We start from the raw sequence: 9573 nt of genomic DNA on the forward strand, positions 1-9573 counted from the left end.
CGAACCCCTTAATGACCAGACCTGAAAGGGCCTTAACGACCTGGTAAATTTTCCCATATGTGCCTCTTTGCTATGAGGCTTTGTTTTATAAAGGGAGAAATTATAATTTTGTTTCCTGCACAAGTTTGGGGGTTTGCTGAGTGAATACAGGAAAAAGCTTATTTTGGCATTGTTTTTTTGGGATATTTTTCACGTTTTACTCTCAAACAACATGTTAAATTAGTTCTTCAGGTTATACAGCTGTGTAGATTTTTTTTTATGTATGTGGGCAATAAAATATATTTTATGCTAAATAACTAACTTGTTTAGGACCTTTATTCATTATTTTCTAGTTCCTTTTTAAAAAAAAAATTTCATGAAGGGATAACTTAAAAACTTTAGTTTTTACTTATTATGTATTAGCATGCTCCTGTATGCTAATACATTCCACTGTATCAAAAGAAAAACAAAAACATAAAACAGCCGCACACTTTTTGTGTCAAAGATGGAGATGTGCAGCAGTCAGCGTCCCAATTTCCAGGCAGCCAAATCTGTAAAAAGAAGAAATACTGCAGCACTCCAGATTTTACAATTCCAATAAGGGGGTGTTTATTTACAAGTACACCTGCAACATTTCAACCTCCATGAGGTGTCAATCTATCCCATCATGCAAGGGTTAAGCATTTATAGTGTAACTCGCAAATTCGTAAATCATTTCAATTAACTCCATAAGATATATACTCAGCGTGTAATATATATATATATATATATATATATATATATACACACACACACACACACACACATACACACACACATATTACAAATGATACAACGTAAATACTATCAGTATTAACAATAACATGGTCTCTAAAATTGGAAGGCGAAAACATGAGCTAAATAAGCAAAAATCTGCATTTTCGTTTTTCACTCCACGCCTTCCAAGAGCCATAACTTTTTTCTTTATCTGTCGGTAGAGAGGTGTGAGGGCTTTTATTTGCGGGAGGAGTTGTAGTTTCTATTGGCACCATTTAAGGTACCATATAATGTACTGGCAAATTGAAGAAAAATTATTTGCGGGGTGAAATTGGGAAAAAATTTGATTCCTCCATTGTTTTTTGGGTTTTGTGTTTACGACTTTCACCGTGCAGTTTAAACAATTAAACTTTATTCTGCGGCTCAACACGATTACGGCGAGACACCAAATTTATATAGGTTTTTTTTTATATTTCAGTACTCTTAAAAAAACAAACCTATTTGTTAAAAAATAATAATTTTTGTTTCACCACATTCTGGGTGAGCCTTAACATTTTTATTTTTCCGTGGATTGAGTGGTGTGAGGGCTTAATTTATTGCAGGATGAACTGTAGTTTTTATGGGCACCATTTTTTGGTAAATACAACTTTTTGGTCACTTTTGATTACATTTTTTTGCATCGCTAAGTTGACCAAGGGTTTTGGCATTTTACATTTTTTACGGCGTTCACCATGCGAGTTAAACAATGGTATATTGTAATAGCGTATGGAGCGAGCTTGATACATCCCCCCACACACCAGGACGTAATAGCACGTCCTGGTGCATGAAGGGGTTAATATATAAATCACAGATGGCAACTGGTAGTGAAGTGCACATTTCTCAACCCTCACAGCGTCCCATTGTTAAGCAGCGGTGACAATATCCACACTTTACTGGATCCAGCTCTCTGAACTGGAGCCGATAATTTGTGCTTGTATTGTGGAGGAAAGAATCACTTAGTACGCAATTGTCCACTCAAGACCGGAAACTCCAGCACCTAGGTGGAGAGGTTCTCTTTCCCAAGTTGACAGTTCCTGTGGCTTTAACCTGCGGCAGTGCTTGTTTTCCTGTTTTGGCCTATCTGGATTCTGGTGCACCAGGTAATTTGATTCAACAAGCCCTGGTAACTCGTCTCCATCTATCCACCATATGCCCGGAGAGACCTTTGGCCACAGCATCTGTTAATGGGCAACCTGTGCTTGAGCCCATCCTATTAATCACAGAGCCTGTCTATGTTCAGGTTGGTGTCCTGCACTCAGAACAGATTTCCATCTACATTTTACTAGTCTGTAAATCATTTTCTATTGGAGTTTCCATGGCTACGTAAAAATGCCCAATAGGTCGACTGGGATACAGGTCAAGTTCTTTGATGGCGATCGCTTTGCCATACTAACTGTTTGTCTACTTTTCGTCCTGCATCTCTGCCTCTGGAACCTCCAAATTTGATTGGTCTTCCTCCACATTATCTCATTCTCGAACATTTTTAGTAAAAAAAATAAAATAAAATAAAAAAAAAAAAAAAAGAGGCTGAGGTTCTGCTCTCACATTGTCCGTACAACTGTCCGATAGATCTGCTTCCAGGAAACAAACCCTCCTTGTGGTCAGGTTTACCCTCAGTCTGTACCTGAAACCCAGGCCATGTCTGAGTACATTGAGAGCTTGGGTCCATCCAGAAGTCAACTTCGCCTGCTGGGGCAGGTGTTTTCTTTGTACAAAAGAAAGATGGGTCTCTACGTCCCTGCATTAATTACAGAGGACTCAATAAGATTACTGTAAAGAATAAATACCCATTGACACGGATTTCGAAGCGGTTTGACAGAATTACCAGGGGACAAGATTTTCTCCAAGTTGGACCTGCATGGGGCTTACAACCAGATATGCATTCATGAGGGTGACGAGTGATTGACTGCCTTTAACACTCGAGATGGCCATTATGAGTACCTCGTGATGCCCTTGCCCTAACGCTCCTGCAGCCTTTCACGAGTCTGGGTGGTGGTCTACCTTGATGACATTTTGGTCTTCTCTCAAGGGAAAACCGCTCCTGATTTTCAGACGTTTTTTAAGCCACTCGCGGTTTTTTCACAGCCGTTATTGGAGCCGTTTTTGTATAGTCAATGAAAAACGGCTCCAAAAACAACTCAAGAAGTGACATGCACTTCTTTTTCGCGGGCATCTTTTTATGCGCCGTTTTATTTTTTTAAAAAAAGCCGTAACAAAAACGCCCCATCTGAACAGAATGCCGTATTTCCCAATGGGCAAGGTTTGTAGGCGTTCTTCCGATTTTTCAGCCGTTTTTCGGGACGTTTACGGCCAGAAAAACAGCTGAAAACACTACGTGTGCACATACCCTTATTCTCACAGGAAGTTCGGCTGGAACTTTTTTAACTGACCTGCCTTCTTCTGCTGGCCTTATCACCATTTGGGTAGCGGTGAATAGATTTTCAAAAATAGCTAATTTTCTTTCTGGCCACACTCAAGCTCCTCGTCTTGCCATTCTCTTCATAAAACATATCTTCCGCTTTTATGAACTTCCTTTCCATATGGTCTCTGACCAAGGAGGGCAATTCACCTCAAGATTTTGGAGAGCTCTTTGTAGTCTTCTCGTCGTTAAGTTAGATATTTCCTCAGTCCATTTATCATCCACAGTCCAACAGTCAAGTAGAATGGGTCAATCAGGTGCTTGAAATCTTTGTAATTTTGTTTCCGCACGACATGATGATTTGCTACAATTTTCTTCCTTAGGCTGAGTTTGCTTTTAATAATCATTCTAGAAAATCCACGGGCTATTAGGTTTTTTTTTTTAGCATTTACGGTCAACATCCTCGAGTACCGATTCCTGTTCCTGCCTCTTCCGTGCTGCCTGCTGTTTTCTATGAATTTGGCACAAAACCAAAGCTGGATTGGTTCAGGCTGCAGAAACCATAACAAAATTTGCGTACAAAAAAAATGAAGACTACCTCCTCAATGCTCTCCCGGGGATAAAGTCTGGTTGTCGTCACTAAACATTTATTTGAAAACTCCATCCTACAAGTTGTCCTCCTTGTTTCCTGGTCCTTCTGGAGGTGTTAAAACAACCCAGTTTCATGCAAGCTTTGCCTGCCTCCAACCTTCAGGATCCCTAATTCTTTACATGTCTCTGCTAAAGCTCTTGGTCCCAAATAGGTACTCTAGATCCTCTGTCTGCCTTGTTTCAGTACTGCCCCAGAGCCTGTTTTTCCACTCCTGCTCTCTGTTCTTTAGTGCTCGAGCACCGGCTGTCTCTTAAAGAAGCACCGCGCGTTGAGCTATGTTCCCCAACCACTCCCTGCTCATTTACTCTTATATTTTCCTGTCCTGCCCATTCCTCCCTGCCTAAAAAAACAATAAAGGTTCTACCTTGCTAGTCTCTGCAAAGGTGTGCCATTATATTTTGCTAGTTCCCTTCATATTGACCCCGGCTTGTCTCTGACCGCTCAACCTGCGCTACCCATCCTGACCTGTTGCTTGCGTACAAACTCTGAACCTGCGTTGTTCGTCCTGGCCAACTCTGAACCTGTGCTGCCCGTGTTGACCTTCCTCCCGTGTACCGAAGTTGAACGAATGCCGCCTGTCCTGACCTTGGCCTGTACCTGACCCTCCACTTGCCTGACCCTTGGTGCTTCACACAAGTATCTTTTGCCTTTGGCCAGCTGTCACCTACACCAGTACCACCCCGAGATGTAGCGACCTGGTAGTCACTCTGCAGCGAAGTCCATGTATAGGGGTTAAAGGTTGAAGTCTAGAGGAACTGCTTAGATAACGCCCGTGAGTGGTCCAATGCCAAACGGGTTAGGTGGCAAAGCAGGTTTGAATTTTTTTTCAAATCACAGTACAGTATTACTGTAACAACTGTACAATAGCATAATACCTTACAAGTATGACCAGTGTGTTCTTAAAAAGCAATGCTTTAGTCAAAAATAACTATGCTATGCCTTGTGTAGGGCCAGAGGGACAGTGCAGCATAACTTTAAAAGTGTTCACATTCATATGCCCTATTAGAGAACATTGACATCATAGAGCGGGATCCCCTGCTCGGGTACCCCATCTAGGAGTCATTACAGAGATACTCAGAACGAGTGGCTCCCATTATGGCGGACTCAAGCGATCCTTGTATTACATGAATGGCCGCAATGTGATATACAGGGAATTGCAGACAAAAGCATACAATACTGTATATTTATGCTGCCCTGTCTTATAGCAAAGTAAATTAAGTGACAGACATGCTGATAACAGCATGAGGTCACTTATTAATGTTAAGTAGTTTAGGAGTAATTAGAACTTATACTTGCGGCGTATGAGTCAAAGTTAATTCATATATTCACGTTCTCCCTGCCCTCTAGCCGCTGATTGTCACTTTTCTCCCTATTCAGGTCCATTCAGACACTGAGGTTCATGTGCGGTTAAAACCGCATCAGAAAATTGCTTGCTTCTTTGGAGACAGCCAATTGTCGCTTTTTCATCGTCGTTTTTTCCAAGAGCCATGACTTTATTTTTTTTCAGCGACAGAGCTGTAGGAGGGCTTTTTTTTCGCGGGATGAGTACTTAAAAACAATAAATTATTATATCATTAATTTACTATATTTATATAAAGATAGTATACACTATATATATATATATATATATATATATATATATATATATATAAAATTTAATTCCTCATAGATTGTAAGCTCTTGCAAGCAAGGTCCTCACTCCTCTAGTTTGAATTGTAGATTAGTTTTGTCAATATTTATTGTCTGTACAATGTACCCCCTGAATGGTAAAGCGCTGCGGAATATGTTGGAGCTATATAAATAAAGATTATTATACAATTCACGGAGAAAAATTATTTTGTGGGGTGGAATTGAAAAAAAAACCCACAGTTCCGCAATAGTAATTGTGGTTTCCTTTTTACAATGCTCTCTGTGTGGTATGAACTTTATTCTGTGGGTCAATACGACGACGCCAATACCAAATGTATATAGTTTGTTTTTACGACTTTTAAAAAAGTAGAACATTGTAAAAAAATATATATATTTGTGTCGCCATATTCTGGTTTGTTTTTTGTAGAGCAAGGTGTAGTTTTATTGGTATTATTTTGTCGTACATAGTAAATTTTTTTTACTAGGATGTTCACCCAAGGGTTAAAAGACATGAAATTAATAGTTTAGGCTTTTACGGATGCTGTAATACCAATTATGTTTACTTTATTTCTTAGATTTTTGTAAAAAAAAAATAGGACAATTGTTTTCTTACTTTTAGATTTATAAAAATGTTAAGATTTTATTTATTTATTTTTCTAGCCCCCTTAACATGCCATTGTTAGATCAGTCATGCAATACACTGCAAAACATGTGTTGTAGTGTATTGCCTTTATCTGTGCTGTATTATCAAAGAGTTATTCCAATCTGGTGATTTGAATTTTTTTTGCCCGTCTGCATTCCTTAAAGTAAATGAAGCTTATTAACGTGTCCAAAGTAATTTTCTTATCATTTATGCCATTTCCGTATTATCTTCTTGGCTCCGCGTTCCCTTCATCCGAAGCATAACTGTGCGGTAATAGGTCACTCAAGCGACGCTGTGATGATTTCACAGCGGCGCTGACTTATATATGCACACTCCTGCACTTTGAAAAGGCACTGTGAAATCCCTAATAAGGCTGGGTTCACACGAGCACATTAACGTCCGTAATGAACGGACGTAATTCGGCCGGAAGTCCCGGACCGAACTCCGTGCAGGGAGCCGAGCTCCTAGCATCATAGTTATGTACGAGGCTAGGAGTCCCTTGCCTCTCCGTGGAACTACTGTCCCGTACTGAAAACATTATTACAGTACGGGACAGTTGTCCTGCAGCGAGGCAGGTACTCCTAGCATCGTACATAACTATCATGCTAGGGGCCCGGCTCCCTGCACGGAGTTCGGTCCGGGACTTCCGGCCGAAATACGTCCGTCCTTTACGGACGTTAATGTGCTCGTGTGAACCCAGCCTAAGGGATCAGCAGTGAAGAGCCACGTGCAGCTTTGTAGAACAGCTCCAGGGCTTCTGCGCATGCCTGGAGTCATCATATAGCCTTTAATAGAGCTGCAGAGAAGTGGTTGGGAGGGATACTGCACGCGCACTCCCGAGAACTCAGTCATCCTCACTAAAATATATAGATACAATGGTGCAAGCACAGACACAGCTGGACTGCAGCTGGGGCTGTAACAAGGGACAGCGGATAGAAAACAATAAAAAAGCACCCTGCAATACAATATACATTTTTTTTAATTGTATATATTTTTACATTATATTGATTGCATTGCCAAGATGGAAATACCCCTTTAAGCCCTGACCCTAGCAAGCCCTAATATTGGAGCACGGATGGCAGACCTGGAGGCCTTCTGTAAGCCTCAGACTGTCAATGAAAACTGATAGACATCCTGTAATTTCATCACGTGCATCGGGGTACAGAGGTAGCCCTCTCCCTCTAACCGTTCTGATGCTGCGGTCATTATAGGCTGTTGCAGGTGAGTCTGCGCTATGCGCGTACGGTCGCCGGCTCAGCTCCTGAACCTGCATTAGATATTGCAGTAGCGCATATCTGCCGTACATGTAAAGCGGATGCCGCTGAGGGGTTAAACAATGATAAAGCAAACTTTTGACGTGTTCAATAATTTCGCGCCCATTTGTATGCACGTTTGCAGACTTCAAACACTTTTACACAATTTAACCAGAATTCTGTATACTTTTTTCTTAGTTAGGGCTCTAGATCTAGAAGACCATTTTTAACTGCAATTTTTGGTGGCTATCTAAACATCTCTCCCTCTAAATCCATCTACTTAGATCTCTATGTATGTGTTTTTGTTATTCTGGGTAGTATACGCAGAAGTTGAAATGAAAGTAAGAAAAAAGTCCACCTTTTCTGAACTCGCTTGCATGGACTTCACACATGTGCTACAGGTCTAAGGTAAGACATTTAGAATAGAGTTTATCTCCTTTAAAAGAAACATCATATTTTACTTGTGTGGAAAGTAGCTGCCATTTAAACTTCGGAACTTTTTTATCTCTTTTTGTAAGTAATAACTAATCCCTGTTGAATTTAAAGAGGCTCCGTCACCAGATTTTGCAACCCCTATCTGCTATTGCAGCAGATAGGCGCTGCAATGTAGATAAGAGTAACATTTTTATTTTTAAAAAACAAGCATTTTTGGCCAAGTTATGACCATTTTTGTATTTATGTAAATGAGGCTTGCAAAAGTCCAACTGGGCGTGTTTAAAGTAAAAGTCCAACTGGGCGTGTATTATGTGCGTACATCGGGGCGTGTTTACTTCTTTTACTAGCTGGGCGTTCTGACGAGAAGTATCATCCACTTCTCTTCAGAACGCCCAGCTTCTGGCAGTGCAGACGCAGCCGTGTTCTCGGGAGATCACGCTGTGTCGTCACTCACTTCCTGCCCCAGGACCTGCATCGTGTCGGACGAGCGAGGACACATCGGCACCAGAGGCTACAGTTGATTCTGCAGCAGCATCGGCGTTTGCAGGTAAGTCGATGTAGCTACTTACCTGCAAACGCTGATGCTGCTGAAGAATCAACTGTAGCCTATGGTGCCGATGTGTCCGACACGATGCAGGACCTGGGGCAGGAAGTGAGTGACGTCACAGCGTGATCTCTCGAGAACACGCTGTGTGTCTGCACTGCCAGAAGCTGGGTGTTAACGAACAGAAGTGGATGATGCTGATTAGTCAGCATCATACACTCCCATTCCCAACGCCCAGCTATAATACACGCCCAGTTGTACTTTTACTGTAAACACGCCCAGTTGTACTTTTGCAAGCCTCATTTGCATAAATACAAAAATGGTCATAACTTGGCCAAAAATGCTAGTTTTTAAAAAATAAAAACGTTACTGTAATCTACATTGCAGCGCCTATCTGCTGCAATAGCAGATAGGGGTTGCAAAATCTGGTGACAGAGACTTTTTAATTCTCGATATATACTAAAAAAAACATGAAAGTGAAAGGATACGCCAAAACTTTGGTACAAGAATGCAATGTAAGGGCCTGTTCACATCAACATTGGCTTTCCGTTCCGGGGTTCTGTCTGAGGTTTCAGTCGGGTGAAACCCTCAACAGAAAGTCAAACAGAAACCACAGCTTCCGTTTGCATCACCATTGATATCAATTGTGACGGAAACATTGCTAATGGTTTCCATTTTTCACCATTTCCGTTATATCAACGGAATCAAAAGCGCAGTCGACTGCATTATTGATTCTGTCACAAAAACGGAAATCTGGCGGAATGGTGACGAACGGAAACCATTAGCAACGTTTCAGTCACCATTGACATTTATTTAATTTATTTCAGTTACTAATATAGCGCCAACATATTACGCAGTGATGCAAACAGAAGCTAAGGTTTCCGTTTGACTTTCCGTTGAGGGGTTCACCTGACGGAACCCTTCGACGGAACCCCTGAACGGAAAGCCAACACTGATTGTTAGGACCTGTTCACATCAAAGTGTTTTCATAAAACATGCGAAAAATAAGTTTATGAACTATAAATCTGGGAAAGGATAACAAAACCATTTCCAATATTTTAGGATACTATATCAAAGGAAGAGTTGTTACATCCAAAATGAGACAGAGTAACCAGCCTGCCAATATTACGTCAAATACGAAGCAATTTAACCAGTCGCAAAACACCTATAAAAAGAACTACATGTCTCAGTACAGGTCCATGTTCACTAAATCTAGAAAGAATTTGGCAGCAATAAGTCATTATCGATTAAATCCAGCCAAAAACGATTCTCTGCTATGTCTTA

The 9573-nt window shown here is 40.9% G+C and overlaps 1 protein-coding gene across 5 annotated transcripts in view; it reads right to left on the reverse strand.

The window, feature by feature from the left end:
* The window catches only part of RBFOX2 (RNA binding fox-1 homolog 2), a 262780-nt gene that overhangs the window by 73515 nt on the left and 179692 nt on the right, over positions 1 to 9573 (reverse strand). The gene's annotated exons all lie outside the window — the stretch shown is intronic.

The sequence above is a fragment of the Rhinoderma darwinii genome, chromosome 7, assembly GCF_050947455.1.
Source record: "Rhinoderma darwinii isolate aRhiDar2 chromosome 7, aRhiDar2.hap1, whole genome shotgun sequence".
Lineage (NCBI taxonomy): Eukaryota > Metazoa > Chordata > Amphibia > Anura > Rhinodermatidae > Rhinoderma > Rhinoderma darwinii.